The sequence below is a fragment of the Saccostrea cucullata genome, unplaced genomic scaffold, assembly GCF_032062105.1.
Source record: "Saccostrea cucullata isolate Sc308-1 unplaced genomic scaffold, CSIRO_AGI_Scuc_v1 ctg1166, whole genome shotgun sequence".
NCBI lineage: Eukaryota > Metazoa > Mollusca > Bivalvia > Ostreida > Ostreidae > Saccostrea > Saccostrea cuccullata.
In genome coordinates, this window is record NW_026923628.1 from 156,758 (window position 1) to 170,896 (window position 14,139).

Below are 14,139 nucleotides of genomic sequence, written 5' to 3' on the forward strand. Positions count from 1 at the left end.
GATATAAACACATAAGATTAAACAATGCAGCAAAGAGTAGTAAGCCAAGCTTTAAATATAATGTTAACAAAACAGCTCACCTTGAAAATTGTTTCTTGATTTTTATCAATGAAATAAAAGTTCTGCAGTTATACTTAATCACAGAAAAACTGCTCATAAAAATCAAACTAATCCAACAAATGCATTTATTACCAGTAAATTATAATATATATACATGTATGCAAAAAAAAAAAAAAAAAATTTTTTTAATAATGGAGATATTCAAATTAATATTTAATTAAATGATAGAAATCCTAAGGAATAAAATGTACTGTTTTTTTTCACACTTCACAGTCTTATAAACAAAAAATAATTAACTTCAAACACGTACATGCAATCTCCATGGAGTCTTTCGATAAAAAACAAGAAATATACATTATTAATTTTACACAGCCTATTTTAAATTTTTTTTATATTAAAACTTTTTTTTCAATATATGCCATTTTTTTGCATTTTGTTTATATAACAGAATTTCTTCAGGAGTTTCAGTTTTATATTTTGTTTTTGTTCTCATTCTTTATGTTCTTTTCTTTCTGACTAGAATAAAAATCATCTTCCATGCCACTGCTGACAGATTCAAATATGTAGCAAATTATAAATTGCATTTGTCAATAATTTGATAGATAATTGTTACAGTAATGATCTCCTGAAATTTCAAAAAAAATGAAATAGTATAGGAGGTGAAATTGTTTGCAATGTAGCAATAAATAATGTTGACCCCCCCCCCCCCCCTTCTTCAGAACATACAGTTTATACCATTAACAACACTGTGTGACTGTGTTTTATAAACACAAAAAGTAATCAGTTTATATTATCACAGATCTTTAACTCTCCTGTGTTTGCTGCTGAATCCACACGTTATTAGTCACTTATTGATCAGAAGCCTGCTCTCACTCCCTCCACTAGAAGAGCTACAGCTGCTGTTCTGATCATCTGCCTTGGTTGTTACATCTGACACCCCTGTTTGGGTTTGGGACTGTGAGCTTGCATGTTCCTTAAAAAAAATCATATAAAATCATCTGATTCTATATTTATATAGGTAACACACTGTGCAGGGTTTTTTTTATGTAAATACTGAATTATCTGAAAGGGATGGAGTTAAATTAATGTCAATTTAACAGTTGTAAATTGTTTACTTTTACCTGTTTTAAAATACCAGTCCAAAGGGAGCCAGCTTCTCCTCTTAGACAGCCAATCACAAATGTTGTTACAAGAGTAAATGGCACAAGGTACAACAAAGCTGGTTGGCCTTTGTCCATAAGATAAAGGGCAATGAAGGTCACCACAAGACCAAGGGCATATGCTGCAAAAAATATGATTGGATAAAATTATATTTGTAAATTCCAAACCAAATGGGCATCATATCTGACCAGTGGACCCAAGAAACAAAATTATTATTACTTGCTATTGTATCTTATTATTACGTACCTTACCTGTTGGCCAATCCTTATTGTATTATTCAATAAAATATGTTTAAAGCAAAAAAAATCTAAATATTTGGATAGAGTTCCCTTTCCTAGATCTAAAAGGTGAGAGAGGCATGGTCCTAGAAAATACACAGTACCTATTCTACTATATCAGGAAAACATGCCTTTATATTTGCTATCTATAATGACATTCAAATAAACTGTTCTGCCAGATTTCAAAAAATAAATATTTTCCAGAAGGAAAATTTTATCAGCAATTAGAAAATTCAGAATTTTCAGATATACAGATATTCAAAATGTTTAGAGCTTCAGTAAAATAGATTATGACATATACCTATAACCGTGGCTATAAAATAAACCTTTCTGGTGCCCACTCTCACGTCAAACCTGTGGTTATAACTGACCAGTAATCCTAAAAAGGAAAGATAATTTATTATGAATTGTGTTTCTTAACATTATAATTAAGAGATTTAAGGTCATACGCAGTTCACAGTTTGAACTGTATTGGTTTCTTCCCTGGTGTTGAAGAGTTCCACTAAATGAAGGACCTTTGTGTAATACTTTTAATGTCTATGTATGGATTTGTACATCTGTTCTAAAGCAAATTTTGATGAAAAAAAATCTGAAATTTATGTTATGTAATTTTTTTTTTAACATTTTTCTTTGATTAATGCAAAAATTTTCATAATTTGTATATATCTATTTATCATAATGGTACAGGTAACACATGCTGAAATTTTTTTTTAAGAACATATAATGATATTATAAGTTTAAATTTAGAATGGCATTAACATTTAAAATTATCAGCAGGCATAACCGTAACGCCCTGTCCCGTATGTCCTTAAGTGACAAATTGCAAATACATAAAAATTGAATTAACCATGCTGAATTTAGTGATTTATTAAGAAACAATTTTTTTTCAGTGAGAATTCTAGATAAAACATTGCCATTACTTATGAGTGCATTAACTACGTTGCTATTGATCTGATTTGGTAAATTAAAAAATGTTTTTTTAAATAAAAGATATTAAATAAAGCAATGAAAAACTGAAAGGACAAATCATTTTTTATAAAATTAACAGAGTTACTGCCCTTTGTTCATAGAAAACGTTTTCCCAAATTTAAACCTACCAGGAACAATTATGTCACCGAACCCCAGTAATGAGTATGGTAAATTACACACGTTCATTAGAGCACTGCCGAGGCGAGGAACCTTAAACACCATGGGGATCTGTTCCCCTGACGACGACCCCTCTGATGACCCCCCAGTGGCTACCTTCACCATCACGCTCTCTCCGTTCTAAAAATTGAAATTTCATAAAACATTTTTTCTAATATATAAAAAATAGGAGTATAATTTGAAACACTTCTTAACATCTACAATCATACTTCATATGCTACTTGTAACTATTAATTCTTTATGCAATGAGTTCATCTACTTGTAATTTTTTTATTCGTTGACAAAAAATTGTACCTAATAGATGCAGTTACATTAATTTGAGTTAATGTCATGTTGTAAAAATAGTTAAACCTATATTTTGCTTAAATTATCTGGTTTCTGAATAAAAGGAGGATTTGACTTACTGAGGTAAAGTAGGGGGTTATAAAGACAAAGAAAATGTCATACAAAAATAACAGCACCATAAGTATGACACAGATCTGAAGAAAATAACATAAAAATTAATGTTTTCAAAGGCATAATTTAAAATATATTTGATAAAAATAAGCGTATATCATAAATAACCAGAGTAAACTTTTCAATTCTAGTATATTTTTTTCCCAGAATAAGTTAATATTTCATTTTCATATTTATTATGTTCATTTCATTTATACCATATTCTATTTTTTCTTCTCTGAATTTTTTTTTTTGCCTGGCAATTAGTTCATGAAAAAAAATTATGCTCGTTTGTTATTATATATACCTTTAGATTGGGCAAGTGTAACGTCTTCAGCATGTTAATACAAAATGCCACACCCAAGATGTCTTGTATAACCCAGGCATAACTAAAATAATTTAATAATGGGTAACATTATGATCAGAAAAATGAGGTTTATCATTATAATAGCATTATTACATTAATTTACATTTTAACAGTATTTAATGATAGTAATGAAACACGAATTATCGAATTGACAAATTCTGATGCACTTCCTTCAAAGGTAAAGTGAAATTAATGAACTTGCAGATCAATACCTGTGTATCTGGAATAAATTTGCATCAAAACTCTGCATTTTTTATTACCCTGCTAATGGGCCTCAGATATTTATGAAATCTATAATACAGTGTCTCAAAATATTTCTACATAAATTTTTAGCAAGTATAAAAGCTGTTAATTTTCCCTATATACCTTTCTTTTCTTTGAATTGCCCAAAACACGGCTAGACTCAAGCACATAAAAACCAGAATGATGTCCCTGTAAAACGGCCGATGTCTCAAGAATGGAATTTTGTTAGCAGGTAATCTGAAATTTAAAAAAATTGTATCAAATTATAAAAATACAAAAATAGCTATGGTTAAGCTTTGGTAGAATTTAACATAAATGTGGATTATATGGGCTTAAAAAAATTTTATCTACATATGACAGCATTCATGTACATGTGCTTACATTAAAAAAAATCGTCAAAATTTTATTTTGAATAATAAACCCACTAACTACCTTGCCTCCCATGGTATTCTTCTCCAAAGAGGTTCCAGACAGGCGTAGAGTCCAGACACTGTAAAAATAAAACAAAGCAATCACTACATACACTGTAAAAATAAAACAAAGCAATCACTACATACACTGTAAATATAAAACAAAGCAATCACCACATACACTGTAAAAATAAAACAGAGAAATCTATAGGTCAAATTGATGCACATGATTTCTAACAGATCCAGGGCTTTTCTTTATTTTCTTTTTGGACTTAATATAAGTGTATGTAATCTCAATGTAGTGTATGTCATACATGTACAAGCAGTGAAGAAAAAGAAAGTTCTATTCAAACTTTAATATTAACACTCACTCCCCACACCACAAATCCATAATTTAATTCAGAGTTTTGCCTATGGACATTTGGGTTGGTGGTGAGGGGGTCAGAAAAATCACCTTAAACCACCACCCCCCACCCCCTCCCCCAATCCAATCCATAATTTCTGAACCCTTAGTGCTTATTGAATATTAGGAATTTCAAGATGCTTTTATGCATTAATTACTATTCAACCTCCTTTTTAAAAGAAATTATCATTCACAATGTGGTGTTTCAGAAAACATTCATGTACTTCATGACACGGTAAATGTAACAAGTATTTGGATAAATTTGCCACATGCAATACGATTAGTGATTCCGTCTATATGAAAAAAATCTATTGAATCTAGTTGTTCTTTAAGCTTCACAGAGAATCCCTTTGCTCTTACCCCCACCTCACCCCCCCCCCCTTTTTAAGTCAAAAATAAATAAAAAATATGGGCACATTTTCTTCCTTATCAAGTCTATATAATTTTATGCTATATATAAGTGGCATACCAACATAATTGAGGAAGAAGTGTAAATAGAATAAAAAATACGGTTAACATATAGATTTCTTCATTGTTCTCTCTGTATGATGTCATATGTTATACATAGAAGGCTTACCGAGATAGTCGTAGAAAAAGTACAGCAGAACGAGGAAGGTACAAACACACAGGAAGAAGACGATGATCATTGGCACCGAGATATCGAGCTCCTCTTCCTCATCATCGCCCTTACCTTCCTCCCCAGATCTTCCTGACGTCTTACCAGAGTCTTTTGATTTTGGTTTCTTCAAACTACAGAAATTTATTTATAGCACTCAATAATATTTTTGTTATAACATCTATTAAACAGTGACATGCATAAATCATTTACATTTCCTTTTAAAAATTAAGCGCTATTTGTATAATCATCAAAATCCTTTACATTTTTATGTATCATCAATTTAGTAAGATTAACCTACATACATAAGAATGAGAATACATTTTTCTTCTATTTCTAGCAATATGCAATTTAAGCCACTATTTCCATAGCATTACAATATACTGACATATTGTACCTCAATCCAATACATGTAATAAATAATTACCTAGATCTCTTCACGCATCAATTACAAATCCATGCCTGCCACTTCATATACATGTACTTACTTTCCTCAATCTTAATTAACCCCCTTACCAACAATAAAATGCCCCCATCAACTCTCTCAACAGCAAAACTATCCCCTAACCCAACAACACTGAATTTATCTCACACTCTTTCAGCATTGATACTTACTCTCTATCCTGAGGTTCAAGCAATATCAACCCCTTTCTGTTAAATCAGCCCTGAACTTGCAGTTCTGACCACTCCTGCCTATCACATACCCCTAACCCTTTCTGCAGTGATACCCTACAGCTACCCCCTAAGGTTCCAGCAATAGGAACCCCTCCCTGTTATATCAGCCCTTACCCTGGGGTTTTGAACATTCCTGTCCAGTAGCCCTCCCCTACAATGATCCTTACCCCAAAATTTCGACCCCCTATGCAATGATACTTACGCTGAGGATTTGATCCCTCCTACAATGATCCTTACCTTGAGGTTCTGACCACTCCTGCCCCTTACAATAATCCTTACCCTGACGTTTTGGCCACTCCTGCCCAGTATCCTCCTGCAATGATACACAGCATGGCCAGGAGGAAGATGACCACAATACAGGGGTCAAACCCACTGCTGTCTGGAGCTACCAACATCACCTCCAACTCCGACCCCGCTCTCTGAAAAGACAAAGACACAAAAAGCTTTAATAGTGACCAAATAAAGGAACTTCTACTCAGTTATATTGAGATAATTCACAAAGAATTATCAAGCTCAAAATTAAGTCCATTGAAACAATATAAGTAATGCTGAAATATTCATTTATCTGCATGCTTTGCACTTGCAGTATCAACTGACATGTTTATTTGATGCATCTTCTACATGTACATTTTAAAAAACAACAAAGAAAAGTTAAAATTTTATAATTACCAGAATGTCTAGGAAGTCTGTGGATTTGATGCTGGCCACGATGATGTTGATGGTGTTGTAATCTGTTGTCTGATTGGCCCCAGGGTAGATCTGGAAATTATCATACAGTCTGTACAGTTAAATTAGAATGCAACTTGAATACAGAGTTCATAGTAAATTTGGACAAAAAAATACTATTGGAAGCATTGTTATATATTAAGCATTTCCAAACAAGTGCTTTGTAAAGCAGATTTTTATATATATGAGAGACAGATTTAATTTTATAAAACAATTACACTGCCATGTGATTACATGAAATGTATATACAAGTTAGACTTAAAATTAGTTTTATTTTCAGAAATATTGTTATGAATCCAATTGTATACGCATCATCTGCACCCACATACTTTGTTTGAAATTTATCTGGTACCCAGACACCTTCCTGTTTCTCGCCCCTACCTTGTTTTTTGACACAATCAATATCCCCGCTGCACCGTGTTTCTTGGCCATCATGGCTTTCTCTGTGAACGTACAGGTTCGATTGCCTCTGGAGACCGCCACGATTTTACCTCTGACATCAGTTTTATTGGTGTAAACACTGCTGGAAAAACAGCCCTCATCTTGGGACAGGTTAACCAGGCCATAGGCCTTCTGTATAAATAAAGAAGGGATATAAGCTAAAAAAAGGACTTGATCAATTTCTTTGTATAATTGTGTACACCTATGTAACTCTGTGTCTTTAGATCAAATAATTATATCAGGACTAAATTTCCATAGGCCTGTTTTACTGTATTGTAATTCATCTGTATGGTGCGATTTTGATTTAGTACAAAATCAATTTTGCTATTAAATAATTTCCTTCTAAATGTACAGTGTTATATAGCTTAATAGGCATTTTGTTTAAACAATAAAATGCTTTCTTTGTTTGTTGTTACTGGAATGAACGGAAGCGGCTGTTGCAGAAAAAATACATAACCTGCGTAAGCGGGTTATGTAATTTTTTTCTGCAATAGCTGCGACCGTTCATTCCAGTAACAACAAACAAAGAAAGACATTTTATTGTTTATATTTATATCTGTTTAAATTATCATTTTAAGTAGGATTAAAATATTAATTATTGTGTTAATGATGCGAACGTCTTTGTACGTTTCATTGATGGAATGGCCACTGATCAAGAAATCTGTACAGGTGATATGCCTAATGTAGTTTATGCAGGGATGAACGCAATGGGTTTTCTTAAGAAATAAAGAAGAAAATATTCAGTGGATGTAAATATAAATGTATATTACAATTATTGACACAGTCTATGTATAACAAACTCTAGTCAAACTAGATTTAAAAAAAAAAATATTTTGAGCAGTATTATTGTAGAATGGCGGCACAAGTATCATAATGAACTAGCCATTCATGGTCACTGCTCTCCAGTTGTTACCTGCTTCATCAAATGAAATAAAATCTGTAATTTATTTCTGCCATTTAATACAATATAGATAGATATGTACAGATTTGAAGAATGAATTATGTCATTGTGTTGGATTTATTCAATCAACTTTTCACTTTGTTAAAGTCGCCCGTGTGACACGGTGGTTAGATCGTCTGCTCTAGAGTCGCGAAGTAAGGAGTCGATCTTTACATATCAGGTTCGAATTTCACTGCGGGACATGGAGACTAGTCCTTTGGATTAGATTGTATAAACCTTGTCCTATGTCACAGTAGGTACTGGTACAAAAATGCTCAATGGCCCTGAGTGCCATGTATGGGAAAAAATTTGCAGCTCTCCATCGGCAAGTTGTGGCAACTCAATATGAGTGAAAAATTCTTAAGAGGGACATTAACCAATATACAATTAAGTCAATCATATGCTTAAAAAATGCAAAATGTAGATAATTTTTTTGTGTCATTTTATATACATGATATAATACATACAGCTTGTGACTTCTCCTCTGGGAGAGAGTGGAAGAATGGATTGTATAGAATACAGAAATGGTCTCCCCATCTACTGTTAGATGAATTCTGCCTGGCAAAAATCACAGCATTGCCATCACACGCAACCTAAAAAAGAGATGATTACACGAGACATGTATTATTATAGTCTATTGTTACAAATGTGTATACACCCCTTACAATGTTGAATGTGAATCATAGTAAAACAAACTCAGGCATGACTTAGACATGGAAAATTCTTCATTGAAAAAGAAAATTTTAAAAGAAGTTTAAGTATCACACAAAATGAGAAATTTGAAAATTTTCTTCCTGTTTTATGTAACATGACCATCGCTTAAAAAGATGATCAATTTTATAATTTTTCCAGTCTAGAGTCACCTTGTTCTACTTCATGTAAACATAGGATCTCACATGATTTGTAGTTGGATATGATTTTTATCCAACCAATTGTGTGGTTTAAAAACACACAATGAGTTGGATAAAAATCATATCTAACTACAAATCATGTGAGATTCTATTTATCCCATGTTATTTACACCACAACCAATGTTTGATACTGTTTTGTATAGGACTCCACTTCATTTAACTTCATCACTCTAACGCAAACCCATTGTGACGTCACAACTGTGTGATACGAAAACGATATCACATGAGCTATATCAACGGGATAAAGGGTAAAACATGGGATTAACATAATTATCTAGTACATGTACATGTATAATAATTATTGTTTATTGGTCCCAACCTTTTATGGTGAATCAGTTGGTAGGTTTCCTCTGCATCTGTCAATCCATCTGTCTGTCAGTCTGTCCTACTTTGATTTCTACTTTTTGTCTAAATGCTTGCAGATATGGAGATGATTTTTGGTGTATGAATCACTATCATGATGAGTTACAGATCAAGCTTGAATATTGTTCCACTTCAATGATTTTTTATGGAAATTCAGCCTTTTTAATTTTTATCAAATTCCATGCTTTTTTTCCTAAACGCCTGTCAATACTGAACTAAGTGTGTGATATGGCTTAAAGGAATTGGAATAAAACTCCACATTTTGATCAGTTTTCAAATGATTTTAAAATAAATGGAATAAAATCATTTGAATCTCAACAATGTGATTAAAAATTTTTACTTTTTACCATGTTTACTAGAGCAAATTGGAAAACTTGTATTAAAAGGATTAATTGTATACAGTTGATAAGATGTGACTTTAATGTGTAATTTCGGTTTGCACTGCCTGTCAAATATCAAAACCAGTTACATGTGCAGTAAGATACATTTATAGAGAGTGTCAAATAATTTGAACTATAAAGTTTTAAACTTCACTGTCTGAGGATGATCTGTATTTTAGATCGCTAACATAAGCTTCTGTTTTGACATGAGTGAAGGGGTGGGTGGGTTGTAGAACTCGAAGTTGAATTTATATTCTTACCATGTTTTATAACAGTGTTTAAAAGATGATTTTCTGATGTGTGTTAAACTGTTAATCTTAATGGATTTAAAACTCACAGTCCCCCAATACTTTTAAAAATAGTAAAACTCATTCTTACTTTCTCATGTAACTAAAAATGCTTTAAAGGCACAGCTTGGGGGAGACATGACATGTATCAACTGGTTCTGAGGGGCCATAAAACAACTCCCACCTTGATCTGTTGACTATCATCTGATCATGACTATGATGACAATTAACATATGGGACCTACCTTTCGTACGGTTACTTATTATTATTTCATAACACAGCTCGAAGAAAAACTTTATACTTTACCTTCTCGATTCCACAAAAACAAATTAAGACAAGAAGACAAGTAAATCCGCGTCTGGTGTTTGATAATTCCATGTTTATGTTTTCATTCTTCCTTCTTGTTGCACTTTCACTTTTCATGAGCTTGCGCACTTGACATTTAAGGAAAGACAACTCGATCTCCTGACGATTTTCTCATTCATTCGGGGTATTACAGAGTTATCTGTCCATAAGACTATCTCAGATTAGCATTCTTATAATCACGCGCGGTGGCATCGTTTTTGAAGTAGGGTGGAAGCAACCAGACAAAATTTTTCTTTTACTTACCTGGAAAAGTTGACAAGGAAAAAAAAACTTGAAAATCCTACATTCTTCTGTTAGAGGCCAACTTTTTTCAGAGGCCAACTCCTTTCAGTACCAATTTTTGGCATACAATACTGCATTTCCTTCAATGTACATTTTACAATAGAAAAAGTAGTTTGGAAAAAAAAGTGCCCCCCCCCCCCCTGTTGCTACATGCCTCGGCCCTGTGTTAAATTCTTTTTTTTTTGCTCCCGTAAACGAAGCTTCGGAGGTATATATATTTTTTGTTGTGTCTGTCCCTCTGTCTGTCTAGCTGTCTCTTTGTCTGTCTCTATGTCCATCTGTCTGCTACATATGTAGAACTTTAACTTTAAAAATAACGGTGCCCATAACTTTTGATTTAGTGGAGCTTTGACTTTCATATTTCAGAAGATTTCAAGAAACTTTAAAAAAGTTTAAATTATAGAATTTTTAAAACCAATTCTGAGTGCGAAAAATATATTTAACACTGTTATCATTTCAATTTAGAAAAAAAAAACTTTTGTTGAGTTTAGAACCACAAATCACCACGTACCTTGCTGGCAGATGGAATGGTACTCAACGAAATGAAAGTTTGTAGCTTATGCAGTAGTAACAAGATAGGAGATGAATATCATTATATTTTAGAAATTGAAATAAACAAGAGGCCCAAGGGCCTTGAATCGCTCTTCTGATAAATTGTACAATCTATCACTTCTATTTGAAGCCTCTAAACCCTAAGTATCATAAGACTCAAGTTGCATCAGCTGTCAAAGTTTGATGATTCTTAGCCAATTAGGACTGAAGATACTTTTAATGATAAAGCTATGAAATATCCTAAGTAGGTCACAGTGACTTACTTTAAGATTGAAGTTTTCTGAGGACTCAAGATGTATCAATAGACAAAGATTGAAGATTCTAAGCCAATAAGTGTTTGAGATATTTAAAAGTATGTCACTGTGACGTACTTTTTTGTCTACATTCTTTGAAAACCCAAGATACATCACCTGACAAAATTTCATGATTTTAAGCAAATAAGTACCTGAGATATTCAAAAGGAGGTCACCATGACCTACTTTTTGGTCGACATTTCTTCGAAAACCAAAGATGCCCCAACTGACAAAGTTTAACAATTCTAGTTCAATCTGTACAAGAGATATGAAAATATAGCCATAAAATGTCAAAAGAAGGTCAAGGTGATGTAATTTTTGGTTTGTGATCCCCGAAAACTCAAGATGCATCTTCTGACAAAGTTTGATGATTCTAAGCCAATATGTACCAGCTATACTTAAATATAGCCATAAAATGTCAAAAGTAGGTCACCATGACCTACTTTTTTGTCTACATCCTTGGAAAACCCAAAATGCATCTACTGACAAAGACTGATTATTCTAAGCCAATAAGTACCCAAGATACTTAAATATAGCCATATAATGTCAAAAGTAGGTCACTGCGACGTAATTTTTTGTAGACGATTTTCGAAAACCCAAGATGCATCAACAGACAAAGTTTGATGATTATAAGCCAATAAGTACTGTGGATATTCAAAAGAAGGTCACCATGACCTACTTTTTGGTCGACATTCTCTATAAACCCAAGATGCAGCAACAAACAAAGTTTGATGATTCTAAACCAGTTAGTACCGTATATACTTAAATAAAGCCATAAAATGGTTAAAAAAAATTAGGTCACCGTGACCTACTTTCTGGACATAATTCTCCGAAAGCTCAAGATGCATCAACTGATGAAGTTTGATGATTCTAAGGCAAAAATACTGTATACTTAAATAAAGCCATAAAATTTGATAGGTCATGTGACCTACAATTTGATAACCTCCGAAAACCTAAGACGCATCAACTCACAAAGTTTGATGATATTAAATCAGATATATACTAAGTATACTTGTGTGTGTGTGTGTGTGTGTGTGTGACCTACTTTTTGGACATCATTCTCCGAAAACCCAAGATGCATCAACTTACAAAGTTTGATGATTCTAAGCCAATAAGTACCGTAAATACTTAAACAAAGCCATAAAATGTCAAAATATACCGTGACCTACTTTTCATTTAAATTCCGAAAAAAATGCATCAACTCACAAAGTTTGATAATTCTAAGCCAATAAATACCTAAGATACTAAAATATAGCCATAAAAAATTGAAAGTAGGTCACCGTAGCCTATATTTTGGTCGACATTTTCCAAAGCCGCCCGAGACTCATCTGCTGACCAAGTTTGATGATTCTAGGTCTGAAGGTAATCAAAATATGCCTGTTAAACAATTCGAAAAGAAATGCCTGTAAAATTCAAAAAGTAGGTCACAGTGACCTACTTTTTAAAATATGTTAAAAAAGGTTTATGCATCAACTTACAAGATTTTGATTCTAAACCTCTCAGTGTCTGAAATAATTGGATTAAATGTTTTTAAAAAAATTAGTCATAAAGTGCCAAAAGTAGGTCACGGTGACCTACTTTTAAACATTTATGTACAAGATTTATCAACTGACAAAGATTGATGATCATAGGCCTTAAAGTGTCCAAAATATGCCTTCAAATCAATTTTAAAACAAATGTCCACAAAATTTAAAAAGTAGGTCATCGTGACCTACTTTTGAGTTAACATGATGTTAAGTCCTAAGATGCATCAACTTACATGATTTAATGATCCTAGTCCTAATAGTAAGCAAAATATAAACGTTCTTATTAATTGAAAATTTAGGTCAACTTTGAAGTGAACTTGAGACCACGCCCTTTGCCCCAGGGTCATGCATTGAACAATTTTTAATCTTCAACATATCCTGATCCTTGTATGTAAGTTTGGTGAAAATCTGCCTGGTGGTTCTGGACAAAAATTAGCAACCAGTACTTTTTGTTTTGCTTTCATATATTAGATCCCCTTGTTTAAGGGTCCCAACCCTTATTTTTAGTATAAAGGGTAGCCCTTGGGCCAAGGATACTATGTTACAAATTTGACACTGATTGGCCCAGGGGTTCTCGAGTTATGGCCCATATTCTAAAAAGTTAACGCACACCGCACACCGCACAGATGGCCATAGCATTAGCCCTCTGAGCCTTTGGCTCAGAAGAGCTAAAAAAGAAGAAAGAACATGTGTATTCCTTGTTTTCCTTGTTATTCCTTTCTTAGGGTACCATCAAATTTGACATTTTGACCTTGACCTTTTAGTTTGACACAGTTTTACACAAAAATTATAAACTTTTATTTTGGTCATACGCTTAACTTTTGAATGGTAGACACTAGACCTAGAACTTTCATACTTCAGATATGCATTTTTTTGTGGCAAGACCTTTCAAAAGATTTAAATAACTTTAACCTTTTGACATTGACCTTTGAGATTTCTGTAATTATTAAAAAAACTATAACATTGGTTATAATCTTTAAATGGTAAGGGTTAGGAATTTCATACTTCACTTAATATGTAATCCTTGAGAAAATCCCTTACATATGATACCAACAACTTTTACCGTTTGACCTTGACCTCTGAGTCTGACCTACTTTTTAAAAACAACCATTGTCCATGAGTTTTGAAGGGTTGGGACTAGCGCTTTCATACTTCACATATTTAATCCTTGTGACAAGACCTTTCATTTGATACCAAGTAATTTGACCTTTTACCTTGGAGTTTGATCTACTTTTAAAAGTTTTCAGCTTGGCAAGAACTTAATTTTAGCTTTAGGCT

General features: G+C 32.9%; 1 pseudogene; it reads right to left on the reverse strand.

Annotated features, from left to right (window-relative positions):
* Positions 1-326: 326 nt before the first annotated feature.
* LOC134264512 (signal peptide peptidase-like 2B) lies at positions 327-10,399 on the reverse strand (annotated as a pseudogene).
* Positions 10,400-14,139: the final 3,740 nt, after the last annotated feature.